This window comes from Augochlora pura, chromosome 3 (genome assembly GCF_028453695.1).
Source record: "Augochlora pura isolate Apur16 chromosome 3, APUR_v2.2.1, whole genome shotgun sequence".
Classification (NCBI taxonomy): Eukaryota; Metazoa; Arthropoda; class Insecta; order Hymenoptera; family Halictidae; genus Augochlora; species Augochlora pura.
Window position 1 is genome coordinate 13,090,150 of NC_135774.1, and position 20,302 is coordinate 13,110,451.

The window sequence follows — 20,302 nt, forward strand, 5'->3', positions numbered from 1 at the left end:
TTCTCAGATTTCATTAATACTAAATTTTTATACGGCGACTCTGAAAGAATTTTTATATTATTTATGGCTGTACTTAATAAATTGTCAATGATGTAAATGTTGCATAAATGGACTCATGTCACGTGCAAACTAGCTTCAAATATAAAATAGCATTGTACTTCTATTTCTGACATCAAAGAAGAGTGATCTTATGCAAGAAAACCAAAAATCAATCTAATACTAAAAAAATATTTTAAAAAGCTGCAGGACAACAGCCAATTATATTAATTATTATATTCAACCCTTTTACTTTCTATCAAATAATCTCGTGCACACGAGACAAAAATATCAAACCTGTTCACTGCAATTTCGACGCATAAGTTACAAAATTATTACAAAACCTAACACTTGCCAAATTCCAAAAGAAAACAGAAAAGTAAATGAAAATATCAGCTATTAAAGATATCAATAAAACATTAGTAATATGGTTAAACACTGTAATCGCTATAATTATTAGAATCGCCCGGCATTCGATCGCAGAAGCTGCGAACAGTCACGCGCGCCGCGTTAATTCAGTGGATCTGTCGAACGGCGAACACCTCGCTCGAGATCCGCGGGATACCGAATCGATTAATCGTCGCGGATCGCTTAATCGTCGATCGACGGATCGACGAGCGGCGGCGGAGGCGTATTTACGATCGCTGGGTTGTCGCAATTCCCTGTGCGCGTCTCCGCGGCGCGAAATTCCTCGGCCGCGCGGCTCGCGGCTACGGCGCTGCGGCCGGTCTCTGGTGACCCGCGACAGCTGGGAGGAGCGTGCTGCGAGGCGAGCCGGCCGCTGATTGGCCCGGCCGTGGTGCACCGTAGCCGGTAGACACCGAGATAATTATCCCGGCGCGATAAATTAGCCCGGTGTGTGTCACCCATCGCGTGAAACCTGTCCCCGGACGGCTGTCCGGTCTGCGGGATTTCGCGCCGACCAATCGACGCGCTCGAACGGCTCGAACCGGTCGAGATACGTCGACCGATCTGAACTTTATCGATTTATAACGTCGCCGGGGACCGGCGCGGAAAACGAGAGAGAGAGAGAGGCGCGAGGAGCGAGGTAACGGGAGGCGAGGAGAGGAGCGTGTAAAAGCCGCGCTACCGAGAAACCGTGCTCGCCCGAGGAATCTCGAGCGGGGAAACGAAATGCCTGGACCGATAGATCATTCCCTGGTTAGAGCGGTGCCGGAGATCTATGGGTCGGGGACACGCGGCTCGTTTTCGAGTAATTGGCGCGTGCTATGAGGGATCGAGCCTCTCCGCGATTCAGATTCTTTCGTAATTGACCGGCTCGGTGCCTCGCCGCTGAACCCGTCCGCCACGTTTTAAATCGCCGGTTGTTTATTTAGCCTCGGCGGCCGCGGAGACAGCGCCGGTATAATGAACGCCGGGAATGATTTAGGTCGGGGGTGGCTTTAATGCTTTCGACGATCCTCGATTTTAGCATCGCTTTTCGTTCGACCAGTCGTACTCGGTCTATAAATTCAATGAAATTTTCGTTGCGCAACTTGCTGTTCCAGCGCGCATAAATGAAATAACAATTTCTATACCAAATCAAAATTATTCGAATTAATTTCAAGAAATAAGGGCTGGTATAAAAATTGAATTAAATACAAGAAATAAAGGCTAGTATAAAAATTAATTTTTACCGTGATAATTTCAATAAGCTCTAAATAAAATTATTTACTATCATCAGTTACTCAAAACTATTTTACTCAGCTCAAATTATTATAAATGCAGACGTATGATAAAAATTAAAACAGCAATTTTATCATCGCTCACATATTACTGCAAACTTAATAACAGTACTTTTATTAACTTCTTTTCGGTTCCAATTTAACCAATAAATTTGTATCACCAACCAATGAATTTCTATCACCAACCAATGATTAAACCTAAAGATCCTTAAACGACTTCAGCCATATAGAAACGTTTAAATTCCACGCTGCCGCGAAACGCGCACACGATGATCAATCGCTTCCATTTTCGATCTAAATTTAACGTTCGTAGTGCTTCGCTCCGCGTTACGTACCGTTCCGATCGGATCGACGGGATCAAGATCCTCCGTGGATCATCGTGGCAGCAGGAATTCGACACGCGGCCATGCAGGAGATTCTTTCTGTCACGCGATACGAAGAAGAAACTCGCGCGCGCGCTGCGGTACGCTCGACGAATTATCAAACCGACGTCTAAAGTTCTACGGGGCAAGTGTGTCCGTCAGCGGGAAGTTCCTTCGAACGATGGCTGCGTTTTCATGAAAATTTACTGTCAGGCGCGCCGGTAAGAAGATACGCGTAACGCGGTTTATACAGATTTAGATACGGGACAGAGAAACTCCGTGGATAAATGACGTTCTTCTTTCCCTTGTTCGATGATTTTAGGAAACGCGATTCCGCGTGGCAGTGATTTCGCTCGAGGATCGTTATCGTCGAGGCACGTGTCAAGATGGCGTTGCACAAGGTGCATAACGTTCGCTGTTCTGCATACTGGGTGACAATGTTGCTTATTCGACGTTATTGCCATTTTTTAAATTGCTCCTTTACAAAAATTATTATTTCCTTCTATTTTTAATCTTAACTACGTTTTTACATTTTGACAAATTGTGGCAATTTGTACATTTATTTGAGTAAATTTTCATTTACCTAAACTGTTTTATAAATGACAAAACGAGCAAACAATTTCTTCAACTGGAAGACTAATTAAATACGTTAATTAAATAGTAATTGTAACAGCTAATGAATATTAAATAGTAATAGTAAAATAGATAATAAATATTAAATAGTAACAGTAATAAATAATAATAACAAAATTGATAATAAGTAAATAAAATAAATATATAGAAATAACTGAAACTAACTTAAATTGGACTTTATGAGACTTTCTTATTGAAAAAGAGCATTAAAGTCTCCAGAAATCACGGATTCCACAAGAATAAAATTATATTAAAATTTAATCGTCTGTAACGTAAGAAATGAAGAAGTTCAGGCTATACCAACGTTATCGAGCCACCCTGTACATACGGCATAGTAATCCGCGACGTCCGCGGTGCAACGCACAGCACCACGGCATCGTAATCTTCCACAGTCGTTCGTACAACGTTGCCCGTTGCATATATATTCAAATCGTCGCGCGGAGTTCCCGCAATAGCAACGACGATATAAATATTTCCGCGCGCGTTAATATTGGGATAATAAAATCCCAATGTCGACGCCGAGGGAAAACTTTCTTCTATTTCACGGAGAAGATACCAATAAGATCGGGTCTCGGACGTTTACGGCTGGAATGGATCGGAAAAGTTGCGCGAACCTGTTGTCGATCGGCGATGAAAGTTCCGACGGTGATTTTACGATGGAAGCGTCCGGATGGGATGTAAACTAGTCCGAACAACCCGTGGATGTGGTTCTTGAACGCTGCGCCGATTTACGGGACGATTACTATGTTGTTAGATGCGGGACTGATATGGGAGATTTTAATTGGGAGATGAAAATGTAGGGAAAATTAATTTCATTGAAATAAATAAATTTAGTGAAGAAGAGAGGTTGATATTACTGTAATAATATTAAAATTTGATTAGCAGAACTGAAACAATTTTTATAACATAGTAAAAGGGTTGATCAGACAAAAGATCAGATAGTTTTTATCAATAATAAAACAGAAAAATTTATATCGTTGTCTTAATATTACAATGAGATTAACAGAGGTGGGACAATTTTTGTAAATGCTAAAGCAGAAGGGTCAAGATATCGCTCTAACAATATTAAAATAAGATAAGCAGAAGTGAAACAATTTTTATAACAAAGTAAAAGAGTTGATTAGACAAAAGGGCACACAATTTTTATCGATAATGAAATAGAAAAATTTATATCGTTGTCTTAATATTAAAATGAGATTAACAGAGTCCAAGCAATTTTTGTGAATGCTAAAGCAAAAGGGTTGATATCGCTCTAACAATATGAAAATAAAATTAGCACAGATGAAACAATTTTTATAACAAAGTAAAAGGATTGATCTAACAACATATCAGTCAATTTTTATAAATAATAAAAGGGTTCACAATATTAAAATAACATCAACGGAGACAAGTTGCTGTAACTAACGAATTAAAAGTCCGACATCGCTCTAAAAATATTAAAATTAGAACAACAGAAGCACACCAATTTCTGTAAACGAGTTTTCTACGCTACGTCGCAGCTTTCGATCGAATATTAGAACCGGATACAAGAGACTCGCGTACAATATGGAGGAAATAAGGCTACTCTTTGTGGGCTCGAATAATAGCAGCAGAAGGACGATCGGATCTTGTATGTCAATTATCGGCATCGATGGTTAACGGTTCCCTCCACCCATAGCTGTCTGTTATTCTGTTATTCGAGGGCCCAGGAAGTTCCTCCCACAACGGGTTCATATTAATATTTCCCTCCCCCGCCGTGGCGCCCTAAATTCTGACCGAGTTTTACGAGCCACCATAGAGAGCATCGAGAGTGGAATCTTTTCGCGAGCCGGCTGCTCCTTAGCGGGACTCCTTGCGTCTGCGGCTTCCGGTCCGGAAGAGCACGGTAAAAATAGGGCTAGGACGAGCCCGACGTCCCGTTACGAGCCTCTGAAAAGAATTTGATCGCTGAGTGACACGTAGCTGCGCAAAGGGGTACCGTTGGCGCACCGTTTACCAAACATTGCAATCGCCATAGGCACATTTTTCGCATTCGATTTTTGACCATGGCATTTTTCTGAGTTGATATTGTGATCGACTAGTATTACTTTTCAATTATTGAAATGCCTTTATGCGTCCCTTTCACGCAGAAAGTATTATTTAATTTTAAATAGAGGCATTTTTGTTACTTCATATAGTACACAATTTTTTAACACTGTCAACCCTTTGCACTCCAGGTCATTTTAAGCCTAGATCTAAAATAGCTATTTTAACCAGCTGCATTTCCATTTTATATAACTTAGTACAATTTATGAATATGAAATTGAGTTACGCTTCTAGCAATCTTTTAAATAGAAGAGTCTTTAATAATGTCAAAATTATTTTGAAAATGATATAACGATTTATAAGGGTTAAAATAGTCAAAGTACCACTCTGCCATTTCAGTGAATTTATGATGAAATAATCGTCGATTAATAGTAAGATATTTCTAATAAAATAATTTATAAATACACAGTAAAATCACCGATGAACTAAGGAAGATACTCGGAGGATTGATCTCCCTTTGAGGGGTTAGAATCACCCTCGGCGAACGTCGGATCGCCTCGCAATCGACGCCGATGAATAATATTTCACGGTTAAGATAGCGAATGTTTTACGAGTTGTCTATTAGTTTACACCGCGGAACGAGACAGCGCCGCCGCCGCCGCCGGTTCGGAACCAGGTCGAAAAATCGGGGGAATTGCAAATGAACCCATCAACGAAGGGGGCGCCGTTGAAACAGTACCCCGACAAACTACAAACATCGCGAGCGTGAAACACAAGTATCAACTCGTCTCGGCCGGTTAAACGTGTCTTATTTATCTGAACACAAGCGGCTCGCGCGCGCGCGCGCGTGCTCACCGGTCAGCGCCAACGAGCCGAGCAATATATCATATACGCATATTCGACTATCTTTTTCTATATCGCCGGTTGTCAATTCAAGAAACCCGAAGCGTTTATGCGAGCGCGGGCACGGTGTTGTCCGAACGCTGGGCAAAACGGCCCACGGATCCGGTCGATATCGCGGGGCGCGCGATACCCGGCTGAAATATCGTCCGCGTTTGCTGACCGTGTTCCCTCCGATCATTTCGAAAGCACTGTCTCATTTCGAGTCATTTGTAGGCGGGACCGATGACTCTTGCCGCAATTAACCGCCATTGTGCGCACGGCGACGACGAAACCGACTCGCAGCGAACGAAAACGTGCGCGGTCTTTCGAACGGTCGCATTGTACGCGGAGAGAAAAATTCGTGATACTGTTGCGTTTACTCGGTGAACATCGACGAGGAGAATATAAGCTGAGATTCGGGTTTTTGGGATTGGTCTGCGGATTTGGTGAATTATTTTTTGGCACGCGGTTGCTGAAAGAAAAATTGTATTTCATTGGATATTAACATGGCTTGTCCTGAAATTATTGGTCACGTTTTCATATTTTTACCATTAAAAATTGTGTGGCTAAATTATAAAGAACAGAAGACTCATTCTACATTTAATAACTACACTTTGTACTTAATAATAATATATCGAGATATTTGAATTCTTTACTTATTTACTCAATAGCTTCATTTTTAACTTAATACTAATATATATAGATATATATGAATTCTGTTAATATCTTTACAATATACCTATTGTCATCATAAATGCATAAAATCCTCAGTATAAATATACTAAATGAATGAGTATTAACAGCAATTTTGGAATATTTATAACAAGAATAAATTAAAAATAGTAGACAAAGTAAAAGAATTAACACATAAAAATAAACGTGTTAAACCTAACCTAACCAATTTAAAAATTGGTCTTCTATTTCTATGAAAAACTAATCGCATGCATTTTTATCAACATAATTGATACCATCTTAATGCAATATTTGACTATGTCGAGTTACAGTGAGACGTTTTCATCTGTAAGGAAAAATGGGTGAAACAATAATCAGCACTTGCTCGAAAGGACGGAACAGGCACGTCGTGAAAACGTCCGCGCGCATGGAACGCGTTTAGAAAGCACGGACAGCCGTAACAAATCTCCGGGACCGAAACGCGGTGCTAAAGAAGATATCAGGTGATTTATCACGCGCCGGCTATCGCTGTATATGGGTTTAAATTATTGCGAGCGCGAGGGGGTTAATAAAGACAGTGCCGAGACGCTGGGAACAGTATCAGATGCAGCCGCGACGTATAAAATAGTCGGCCGGGCTGGAAATCGGCCGCTGTCACCGGGTCATTGTGTCGTGTGTCGGTGGCGATAAGCCGGCTTTTCTTTGTGCGCCAGAAACAGGTACGGCGCCACGGAATTGATCGATCATTCGGCATCTCGCGAGCGAGAGGTTTACCGGGCCGGGTCCACGCTCGGCGCTGTTTCTTTCAGCGCGCGCTCCTTACGTTGTTTTAACACGTGTGTTTGCGGACACCCTTTCACAAAAATGGTCGGCGACGCCGCCAGAAATGAGCGCTGGTGACGCGAAATATTCTGGACGAGTATACTCGTCGTGCATAACAAAAGGGTTAATAATGAGAAATTGAAGAAATTTCTGTATTACTGAATTTATTGATCACTTCAAAAAATGCTGGATTTGATAAGCAACGAATGTAAATTTTTTAAACTATTTTTTCAATTAAGTAGGACTTTGATGAAGATATAGAAAAATTATCAGCTCAAGATATTTGTTTATTACTGTTTTATAACAATTTCTTTGAGAGCTCCTTGATGTAGTATGCCGGGGGTGGTTTTGATTGAACTACTTGCGTTTAGGAATTTTTAATAAACAGATTGCACGATGTGGATTTTTTAAATTTTTACTATAATTCAGATAACACTTTGAAGAACATATAGAAAAATTTTCAACTGAAGGAAATCATTTTTCAATATGATATAATTATTTTTTTAAGAGCTTTGCCTCTCCTTTTTATTTTCTTCGAATTTAATTTTCTACGAATTTAATTTTCTTCGAATTTATTTTTCCACGAATTTAATTTACGAATATTGTCCAGCTAATTAACGATAATCAGAGCGGTCTCGCAGACTATGTCAGGCTTCTCCAAGCAACCAAGAACTCCGCTTACCCCGGATCTTATCCGCTTTGCCTAACAATTTTTACCGCGGCTTTCCCGGAGATAAGCGAGGTCGAAGTCTCGTTTCTAATTATCACGTCGCGGCGGGAAGCCTGGTCGAGTGCGCGTTCGATATAAGAACCGATGTAATCGTGATTAAGCCTTTGCAACCCTTCGCCGGTCGCACAATGTGGCTAGAACGCCGGTTTTAATATCCTCATTGTGCCAGAGCTAGATCCTCGAGTCACGCCGCCATCGATGAAAAATGGTTGAAAATTATTGGCTCACGAAAATTCGAAGTGAATTGGGCGTGGTTCCGATTGTTCTACAGGAAAATAAATTGGTAAAATTTGGTAATTTGTAAATATTGTGGTGGATAAAGAAATAAAATAGTTTGGAATGTGTTTGAGAATTTTGGGGTTGAAATGAAATTAGTTTGAATGAGTTTGAACGAGTTTAAATATATTTTACTTTTAATCTAGAGATGACTACTTCATTTTTTTTTCAAAGTTACTGTTAATTAAAAGCAAATTGAAATGAGTTAGAAAAAGTTTGAACGAGTTTGACCATGCTTTAATTCAAGTAAATTATTTATTACTACAGTTTCTTCTACATTTCTTTCAACTTAAAGCCAGGTCAAGTGATCTTAGATATTCTTAACTGAGTTTGACTGTGTTTGACTGTGTTTGACTGAGTTTCACTGTGTTTGACTGAGTTTGACTGAGTTTAACCGAGTTTGATTAACCTCAAACGAGTCCGAATAATTCTATTCCCTGCATCTTCAAACCATAAAATCACACTCATCACACTGGCCCTAAAACGGCGCCTCTTCAATCAAAATCTCAACAAGAATCGAATGACTCAACTGAGCAGAATTTTGGCAAACTATCTAAAATCAAAGACGCGAGAGAAAGGTGTTCTGGATCTCTCAGGAGGGCCACCGAAGCCGGAACAGACTATAATCGACCTAGGATCTCCCTTTGGGCGATTTCACTCGGAATCAATCGGACCTCCCCTTATCCGACGGGGTCATCGGTCGGCGCGAAACCCTCGGCCGCCGTTAATTCACGTTTTACGCAATCCGTTTCCGTAACGGTGCCTCGTACATCTGCCACCCACACGCCTTGGGACAGGAATTATCCTAATGACGGTCGAGGGAGGGCTGTTTATAACGGCGTGAATTGATTCCGAGCGCTTTGTGGTTTCGGGCCGGCTCGCGCGCACCTTCCAGCAGTCAATCACTTCGTTCGGCATCCCCGGAGCCGCGAAACCACCGCAGAACTATCCTTGTAAGCACACCTGTGTGGTACACACAGGTAACTGGGGCGCACGAGTCGCCATTTAATTCGCAGGTTAATCGTAAATCAGGGTGATTGTAATCGGTACGGACACGACGGCGGACGTGTAGATGTGTACAATAATTATTCTTTAATTAACTTGGTAAGTGCGACTTGAATAAAGTCGTTAGTTTCGTTCACACATTTCATTCATTGCATTGTCATTTGCTAGTATTTTCTTTTAGACTATTTATGAATTTTCTTGAAAATTTTTATCAGCAGATGTCTCGGTTTATTGTATAAAATAATAGTTGAAACAAGTTCCTTTTTAGAAGAAATTCTTGTAATAGTTATTATTAGTTATATAAAGTAAATACTTAGAGTAATTTTAAGTAGTTTGGAGCAGTTTAAAGCAGTTTGAAACAATTTGAAACAATTTGTAGTTGTGTGAAGTAGTATGTGACAGTTTGAAGTTTTCTTTAACAAACTGTCCATTGTCATTATCAGAAAATATCTATGACTGTGTCGTTTGAATTAATTTGAAGCAGCTTGGAGCATTTACGAGTTGTTCGAAGCTGTTTCAAACAGTTTGAAGCAGTTTGAAGTGTTCTTTAACAAATTGATCATTGCGATTATCAAAAAATCTCTACGACTGAGTTATCTGAATTAATTTGAAGCAACTTGAAGCATCTTAAAGTAATTTGAAGCTGTTTGAAGTACTTTGAAGCAGTTTGAAGTACTTTGAATCTTACTCAAGTAGTATAAAGCAGTTTGAAGTACTTTGTAGCATCTTCAATTAATGTGAAGCAATTTGAAGCAGTTTGAAGCAGTTCGAATCAGTTCTCGTCTCATTCCCTAACAAACTATCTCCAACAATCCTCACTAAATTTCTCAGACCGTGTCACAGGTTGCGCTTTTATCATCTAATTGAGACAACGGGGCGCTGTTATCCGGGGATCCCACCGTCGCGCTCCGATTTCGCAAACGGTTAACGACGGTTTCCGTGGTGCGCGCGGAAAGAAAACCGGAGAACAACGGTGACCTTTTTGGCGGGCGACGTCGACAGACCCGGCCGGGATAATTAAATCGCGTACGGCAATGCGCGAGACGGTATCGGGCAGCGGTATCTCCAATGCCAATACGCTCGGGTTAAGTGGACCGTTCAGCGTGGCAACAATTGCCGCGAGACACGCGTGGTTCCGTTTTGCCTTCGCTGTGCGTTTCAGTTATGCTCCCGCCGATCGATCGCACGGCAGAGATCCCGTTGCCATCGACAGAGAGACCGTGATCGATCGGCCGCCGGCCGATGCCGATAGGGAGCCGAGCAACACACCCCGGCTGTCTTTTCGTAAATCGCCGCCTAGCCTCCGCGCGTACCGAGCCGCGCGATTAGCGCAACAATGTTGCGCCGACGTCGTTCGTGCTCTGTCGCCTCTCTCGATCAATCCGCCGCGGAACAGTTTCTCGCCGGTTATGCAAATCTCTGCACCTTTCTACAGGAATTTTACGAGTTATGAACGGAGCCGCGGCGAAGTTCTGGTGAGTGTATGGTCACGTAATTATTTACGTCAAAAGGTACTCGTTATTTGGAAGTTTAAAGTGAAGACGATAATAATTAGATATAATATCTATAGAAATTTAAATAAATAATTTGAAATAATAAAATTTACTTACTACTTATTTCCTATTTATTTTCTAGCAGTATTCGACAATTTCTAAATTGTTAAATTATTTATTTTCCTTTAAGACGATAATAATTACATATAACATCTACATAGGTCTAAATAAATTATTTGAAATAATCAAATTTACTTACTATTTATTTTCTATATATTCTCTAGCATTATTCAACAATTTCCATATTGTCAACTTATTCATTTTCTTTTTATTTCGGACGATTTCAATTTTTCTTGAAAAATATATATTTTTTATATTACAAAATTTGTATATTATTTCAAACGTATATTTCATTTGTATTTCGTAGGTTTTTAGCGAATTGTCAATTGGAGTAACTTCTGTTACCTCACGTTCGTTCACGCTCGTGCGAAGACAATAATCCTCGGCGCACAGCGAGCACATAAATTCGCGGGCGCAACGAGAAGTTCAGGTTCCCTTCTCCTCGATTCACGCGGATTTCCCCGGGATTTGAAATAATTATATCCATGTCGAGCGCCGAGCGTGTGTCGCAAGCGGTTAGAAACAAAGGACGCCGACAAAGTAAGAAATGCCACTCATTACGGCGAACAACCGGCGCCACTACGTTCGCATTAAATAGGACGCTAGCGCGTGCTCGTAATTAACTCATTACCGGTGTAACGAGTCACTAAGCTTTCGAATTACAGGCGAATTAGCGGCGCATTAGCTCCGACCACCCTCGCGAGCCGCAAAAAATTCGCTAAACCGCCGGCACCGACGCATAAATAAGCCTTGAAATGATTGAGCGGCTAAACATAAATTCGCGATGTTTATTCGGTATTGAAGTGGAACTATCTGGAATGCGATTAAAAATTATTAACTTAAGAAATTCATTTTTTAAGAAATTATATCAATTTTTTTTATAGCAACTTCTCTGACTGAATATAGCTGGTTAAATGTATACTTTTAAGAATTTTTATATAAAGAAATCACTGAATGTTAACTTTTGGAACTTTGTTATAATTTGAAGAGCATCTTGGAGAATCTATAGAAAAATTTTCAGTTTATAGAGTTTATTTTTCAATATAGTTTAACAATTTCGTTGCGTCCTCTCTTTACGGTCAAGCTACTATTATCATCCACGATTTTAAGATTCTCTTTAATAAATTATAATTACCAAACGACTGAAAATAATTATTAAAAATATTACTACAATTTAAACAGCATCTTGTAAAATTCCCATAAAAAATTCCAGCCTCTAAAGTTCATTATTTAATTTATTTCATCCATTTCTACGCGAGCACTTTTTACAAATAAACTTCGGCCACCTTTCATTACTCTTTTAATTAAAAATTTCTGCTCACCAAAGAACTAACTATAATAACATTATACTGCCGTCATAGCTTGAATAGTACTCCGAGGAATAAACAAAAAATTCCCGGCCTCGGAGCCACGATGCCTCGCCGCAGCAGAGTTCACGCGGTAGCAGTATCTCGATAGAATCTCTCGCTGGCGCGCGCGCGATCTAAAAGAAGCTACGGCGGCGAGTTTCACGGTCGCCGGACTCGATTCCGCTGAAAGACGTCGATTATCCGGGGCGATTTGTCCGTTGAATAGACCGCCATTAATTCGACGAAACGAGCATCGCCTCTCTTCCTGCATCCACGGCCGGCGAGACGTCTACGAAAATCGGGCCTGCGCACTACGATGATCCGTGGCGAAGAAAAGGGCTCGCGGAGAGCGCGGCGAGAGAGAGAAAAAAAAACTCCCATCGATTACCGTCGATTATTCGCATGGTCGAGTGGACTTCCGTGGCGGGATGATTGTGGGCTGATTGTCGGCCGATTAGTGGCGCGATCAGCGCGCGGCTAAGCCGAGAAGAATCCACGCGTTTGATCCTCTTCACGGTGTCCATTATGCTTGGATAGGAACGGTCCACCTGTCCGGCGCCGGGGCATCCGATAATAAATCACACGGTTTTTAAACGGGACGGTCATAGGTGTACGCCGGACAAAGCTTGAGAGAGAATAATAAAAAAAAAGAAAAAAGGGGAGAAAAAGGGACGAAGAAAGGCTTGGAGAACCGTAGGAGGCCGCGCGGACGAGGAGGATGGAGGGACGCGGCGCGTCGATCCCCTCCGCGCGGCGGATAGAGCGAGGGCGTTTGCGGCGGCGACGTGGAAAAGAAAAGGAGATCGTACACGGCCGCGTTCACGTTCCTTTCGTGGAGCGACTTTTGCGAGATCACGCGCCGATCCACCGGCGTGTGTATTCAACCCGGGATCATTAACCGACTATTATACGGCACGATGCTCCGTGAAGCGACCATTTTTTCAGCTACGACGCGGCTAGCAGAAGGCGCTGCGGGGGGAGGGGGGGGGGGGGGGGGGGGGGGGGGGGGGGGGGGGGGAGCGCTGTGTTACAGGTATTCAACGCGTTACACTTGCTCGACTCGCTTTGTCCGGCATCGCATTACGCAGTCCATTACTCATCCCCGTGCCGTTGCCTACCCGGATACGTACGGCCCGTGAAAATCATCGCGAATCATTGAATTCTTACGCGATCGTAGATCACTCGTTCTAAGTGCTGCGAGCAAGATTGGAATTGTTTCGAGATTTTTCGTAATAAGGTGGGCGAGTTTTACGCTGTTAAATTTTTTTTAGTATTTAAAGGATACTTTGATGATAGTGTAGAAAATTGATGGATCATGGGAAATGATTTTTTGATACAATATAGCAATTTAGTTGAGAAGCTTGTCTTTTTCAATGTATTGATGGTGGCGTCGATTACGTACACTTCTTAGGCGATTTTTTATACTGAAATAATGAAGTGTGAAATTGTTTAAATACTTTCATAATATAGGAGGAAGCTTGGACGAGATATCAGAAAATTGTTAGCGTCGGATAATAATTTTTAAAGTAGATACAATGATCTTTTTAATGGAGTCTATCCTTTTAGGTGCACCGGCAGTATTTGATCTATATCTTAGCGATTTTTAATTATAAAATGGTTCGATATAAATTATTGAAACTTTGTCTCTTATTTAAACAAGGTTTTCAACAACGTATCAAACAATTTTTAGATATGAAAAATTATTTTTTAATAAAATATATCTAATTCCTTCGGAGATTCTTATACTCTTTGACAAGCAAATGATATTCTCGATTAAACATAAATAAAATACCACAGTAAAATAGAAGTACCAAAATAAAATATAAAATAATACTTTTTAAACATTATGCTGTATACAAAATCCCAAGACTCTTCCTTTTTCTAAATCTATAACAGGTGACAAATTAAATTAATCAAACAGTAATAAATGGTGAAAAATGCGCCTCTTATTATTTTTCTACGGTAACAATTCTAAAATCATGCTATACAAAAATTCAAGAATACATCCGTCAATGTTCCTATAAATCTTGAACGCTGCTCTAAGAGATACGGAACGCCGGAAGGTATTTGAAAAGTAGAATGTGTTTCGCAGATGAACGAAACGGGCTCCTCCAGATTCCGGGAGGCGTGCGCCAAGTCCCGGGCGTCGAAGTGGAGCGCGTGCTTCTGGAGGTGCCTTTTGGGCATGCGTGGGTAATGACAGGGTGTTGAGAGCTGCCAAGGTCGCGCGTATAAATATCCGGCTCCGGGTGGAGGTAATGATTTCGGGCGCGTGTAGGCAAGCCCATAAATTCCGGGCCCATTTACGGGACAGATGCGCCGATAACTCGAACGACGCGTCGGCAACCCCTTTCGAATCTGTTCCGTAGGATCCACGGTGTATCGGAGACCGATAATTATTAACGATGGTTATGAGAACGGTGGTTAAAGCATCTGCTCGGAGGCAGCCGGGGGTTGGTGGTGCTTCACGTGCGCCTTCGAGGCGACGAGCTGCAACGTTTTCATTAGACCGAGATATTTATGGGTTGCAGTGACCAATTTGCTTTATTGTAGCCGTTTCAATGGCTCGCCTTTCGGCCGCATTCTCCCTCTCTCTCTCTCTCTCTCTCTCTTACTCTCCCGGGTTGTTAACCCTTTAGATTAAATTCGTGAAACGCATCATCTTCCGGTAATCTTGTTTAATTTATCGGCCTGTAATTGTTTGGAATTTTTCTCTCGCAATAAGCGGACCCCGGGCCCGGGTTCTTCGAACTGTTCCGGACAAGGTGCTGCGGGATTTAATTACACGTGGAGTACAGTTTCGTTTTAAAAGACTGGCCGCTCTTCTTTATAGAAGTGGAACGGACTTAATTTTAATGTGCGCAACGAATACATTTTTAATAATATAAGGATAGGAAGACGTGTGCATCGATAGTCGAATATCGAATGAAAGAAATAAAATATTGTGTATGGATTGCATTATTCATTGATTTCAACGACTTTGTTGCGTTATATAGGATTTTACAATGATCCATGAGATTCTTTAGAATAACTGTACATAGACTGACTTACTATAATAAATTTTTTTTCATTTATAAGATTATAGTTTTGAGGATTACTTTCTATAAAATAGACAGCGAGAAATCAAATGGTTTACAGTCTTTAAAAAAAGAAAATGCACGATCTTTATTTTTAATAACGTATAAGGAACATTTATTTGACTTATACAGCAGCAAACATAAATAATATAAATTATAACAATATTAGTGATAATATATCACAACACTAATCCAAATAATAACTAGACTCCGGATAGCATTCTGACAGAAATGTCCGACTACGATACAACATCCAACCTAAAACAATCAAAGCGCATCGGTCCATTGTGAATTCAGTTTACGCAAACAGTCCCCACGGGATCCACGTAACGGTTCAAGCCCACAGAATACCTGTCAATCGATAATATTTTCAACGACAGACGACGACGACGACGACGACGACGACGTCCGTTCGGTTCATAACCGTAAGAACAATGGAGGTACCTAAAAAGGTGGCCGGGACTGCGGAAGGTTCGATGCCCCATCATTTATTAACGCGGGCCGGTGAAAGCCGTGTACAATCGCCGTTACCGCGTCGGTGAATCCTCGAAAAATAGTAATATCGAAAGCCGTATTAATCACGGCGTTAAACCGCACGGGTAATCAGTGCTTATTTACATACAAACCGCTCGGCGTCGAAAAAGTCCGCGCGCACGGCAATTTCCTCGTCCCGTCGAAAGAAGCATCGATAAAGAATGGCCGATCGATGATGCACCTGCGCGAGTCCCACGCACCATCAGACGTCGAGTCACCCAGGAAAAATTCCGCGGAGCTGCTCGCGGGCGAAACAGAGAAAGAGAGAGAGAGAGCGAGAGAGAGAGAGAGAGAGAGAGAGAGTGAGGTACACGCGCGCGCGATCAGCCGCACGTGTTTCCGTTCCGGCGAAAGGCACAAACGCAGGCGTAACGATCCCACAGTTTTAATTACGCCAACGTGGCCCCACGGACGCGCCCCTGCTGCGCCACGAAAACGAGCATCGGGGGGAATAGTTTCCAATTATTCCGTGCTTAATTAAATATCATTCTTAATGATGCAGGTGTCGCGCGACCGCGGGTCCACGGAAAACTAATGGTGTCCCGGTCCGCGCGCGGCTAATGAAGACGTGGGTCGACCCGCGCGAAGGTGTTGCGCTTATTAATGACGCCGAAGGCATGTCCTTTTTTCCACGGTTCCTCTTGGAGAAGGCGGCTACGACGGATTTACATAGAACGTCTATAAAACAGTTACAGATCTGTCGGTCCCGCGGTTCGATTGGCTTTTGCAAGAAGTCGCGGGGAATTCGCCGCGTCGAATTCGTTGCGAGTGAGTAGGGAGAATGTGTGTTTCGATTGAGGTAGAGGGATCACGAGTCGATGAAATTGATGGTTTAGTTTGTGCAATTCCTGTTGAATAATTATGAGAATAATATTTATTATATTAGAGATGGAATTGTATTAGAGTATTATATTGGAGATAGAATTGTATTAGAGAATTATATTGGAGATAGAATTGTAATAGAGAATTATATCAGAGATAGAATTATAATAGAGAATTGTCATAGAGATAGAATTATAATAGAGAATTGTCATAGAGATAGAATTATAATAGAGAATTGTAATAAAAATGGAATTAAACAAGTAATAGTACCATGAGAATTTGATAATAAAAATTGCAGTAATATTGTTAATAGAGCTGCTTTAAAAGACATCGCTTGTGCAGGTCTCCCAAGCATTGAAGTCTCCATAGTGCGATAACCGGGGACTATTCAAAATTCTGTAACTTGTAACGTGTAAAAAAATCGTTCGATATTCTACCTATGCTCATTTAAAAGAACAAAGTCTTTACTTTCGCACCAGCATCCTAACATTTTAACAAAAAGATGTAATTTTTTAGGAAACTGAATAAACAAATTAAAGATTCGCTGATTTTTCACCGAAATATTGTCGATCTTGGAGCTTATGTAATTTCGAGTAAAAAAATCGTACGACGTTCCACTTACACTAGTTTTAAAGGGTAGAGTTTCCACTTTAACACCTTTAACCTGAATTTGCGCAAGAAAATTTTCTTCGCAAGAAAAAAATCGCGGTAAGCTAAAGTCACTTTTTCGTAACTTTTTTACAAATTTTCTTTACTGTACAGAGTTTAAATAATTTTTTCCCGTATCCAGTTAAGTACTGTCTTATCTGGGGAAGCTTCTAGTTTGCAATGACACTTGAAAACTTGATCTGCGATTTTTGATATGGATTTTGTCATAATTTAAATAAAAAGAGCGACCTGGCCTAGGCAAACGGTAATGACGCCTATGTAAAACATAGCATAATTCTAAAAAGAAAGAAGCTATCAAAACGGCACTTGAAGCTTGTAAGATTCGAGATTTCACCCTTTAAAACAAGCTAAAAAAAGTCGACGTACCATTTTTCCAAAGAAAGTTACAGGTGTCGGAAAACTGTGTACCTACAACCGCGTGTAGCAGGACGCGATAAATTCATCGTACAATAAGAGCATCGAACAATAAAATCAAGGAACAACAAAAGAAGTAGAACAATTTTCTTCAAGTATACGATTGAATCAGCAATCCATCAAACCTGTCGCATTCACCATCCACACGGACGGCCGGCCGGCGAATGAATGGAACCAGCTGCAGCCTAGCAGTCTAATCGGCTGGCACTGACGCATCGCGTTCGACGGAATACCAATCGCAATCGCGTCGAACGTCGGTTGTTACACATTTCCGCGACGGTCGGCGCAGTGATTCACGATTCTCCCGGCCGCGAATGTGGGTGATTTCCTCTTACGAAATGATCGTCCCACGTACAGTTATTCGCGGCACGCATTTAACAGAGCGACATTTAATCCGGCCCCCGATCGGGTCAGCCGGGCGTATTGCATAATGCGCAGGTGACATCGCGGTGCCCTCGCCGAGCGGTGCGGCGTGCCTGCGTTTAATACGTACGCGTTCTCTTCGCGTCGCGTGCGTGTATGTCACGTCATTACCATGTTCGCGAGAGGACCTCACACTCGGCGCTGTGTGTCGCGGGATCTCCGCGTGGGCTACACCAAGCGCTATCCACTGCGCGATGTCGCATAATACGAGCTCCGCCGTTCCTCCGACGTCACGTGACGCTTGTTTCGAAACCTTCCTTCCGGTGCAGCTTCGTCAAAAGTTATGGGATCTCGGTGAACCAAGCGAACCGCCTCGAACAGCGAGACGCAGTTAGAAAACTGGCATTCGATGAGCAGCGCTACTTTTGGAATTTTTTCCTTGGGAAGTTCTTGTGATCCAATTTTGTGGGTTTGAAAGAGTGGATTCTCGAGGAACTGTTATAATTTTTTCAGTTGAGTGTGTCAAGAATCATCAGAGATATAGTCATTCTTTTACCCCCTTCTCAGCTGGATATTAATAGCGAAAATTAAGCGAAATAGAAATTCACGATTAAAGCGGCTATATTACAAATAAATTAGAAATAATATACTTAATATTTATCGAATAAAATTTATTATATTTTTCTCTTCTTTTATCTTCTTTACTTTGCAATTAAAAAATGTAACATGGCTTTTTCGATGAATATAGAATTATGCCTAAAAACAAACCAAAGGGACAGTAATCGATTATTCCACGTATAAAATTAATCGTGCAGCCCCTAGCTGTGTATTATATACTCTAAAAATCTACGAAATGATCGCAGACACACATCCGGTTAATAAAAATCAGCCGACCTCAAAAATCGCATCGTATAGGTCAAACGAAAAATGGCAGGACGCCGAGAGCACGTCACTCGCGTAATGAACTTTTCAAGAAATAAAGCCGTATCGTTCCGCGAGAGAGATTGCGCTTTTTCGCCCGGGACAGGTTTAATTAGCAGAAGTTGGACAAACGGTTCCCGGGGGCGGCGGAAAAAATTTTATTGTCGCTCGGGGAGGGTCCGCGGCACGACGAATAACCAGAAAGGCACCGGGTCCGTGGCCCGGCAGGCTCCCGGCGCGGAGACGCGGCCCGATCGGTTTTTCTCGGGAACGAGATTTCGTCCGGGTGTCCCGTAATGCGGTAGCTCGATTCATGGCGCATCGCCGGCCCCGTAATTGCGTGTTTGCCGAGAGAGCCGAGAGAGAGCCGTGCGCGCCGCTGTTATTAGTTTCACCTTCGCGACGCACGCGATCCGCCCGGGTTCTTTGCGAGGGCCAGGCAAACGAACGGGCGAAACGGGACGCGGAACGACGAGGGAAGAACCGACGGAACAATAAGAAAACGGACGGTAGAACGCGGGGACTTGTCGGCCAGCCGAGATACCAATCCGCTTACCGGTAGGTGTAACGGCTCTTCGGCTTTTTATCGATTTCGTTTAGGCCCGAGCATCCTTTCACCCGAACCTGTCCTCGGAGAGCTTCAAAAATAAGTGCCTTCCGAATTTTTACCCGGCACCGCCGGTGATTTGTGGACGCCCTCGCTTCGCGGTAGTGGAAATTGTCAATTTGGAGGTATGGTTCGCTGTATTATTGTTCGACCGAGTCGTTATTTCTTGATTATTTATTCGTTTCTTTCGTTTTCGTACTTTTTCGTCGATTAGTGCATTCCATTTGCAGAGTTATTTGAGATTGTTTTTTAAATGGCTTGTCGGGGGAATTTTTGAACTTTTGGGGGCTTGAATTGAAGCTGGATAATTGCTCTGGATAATCAGGTTACAATGATTGAAATGATAGTTCAATGTTATATTAAAAAACATATTAAATAGTTGACAGGTGGATCGGTGAAAATTGTCTCCATTTCAAAATAATCATTTCAGGGCTATCTTTGAATAAATTTTAGAATGTGTTCACGTGGGAGGTTTTCAATGTTTTTAGACTTAGATTGAAGTTAAAAGATCTTAGTTTTTAATAAGATTCCTAAAATTTCAAAGGTATTTAGATGTCGAGTCTAAAAATCGTCGAACACGGTCGTATAGATAGTGGTCAGTAGTCCCCTATTAAAAGGGTAACTTTGAATGGATTTTAAAAAATGTTCTCATAGAGATTCTTTGACTTCTATACGATTAAATCAAAGCTGAAAAATCACACTTTTTAACAACTTATATAAGTTATAATAGAAACACTGATCAAATAATTAAAAGTCGTGGAACATCGACTAATCGATTCGAAAAATTACCTCATCTTTAAAGTTGCCTTCGAATCCATTTTAAAAA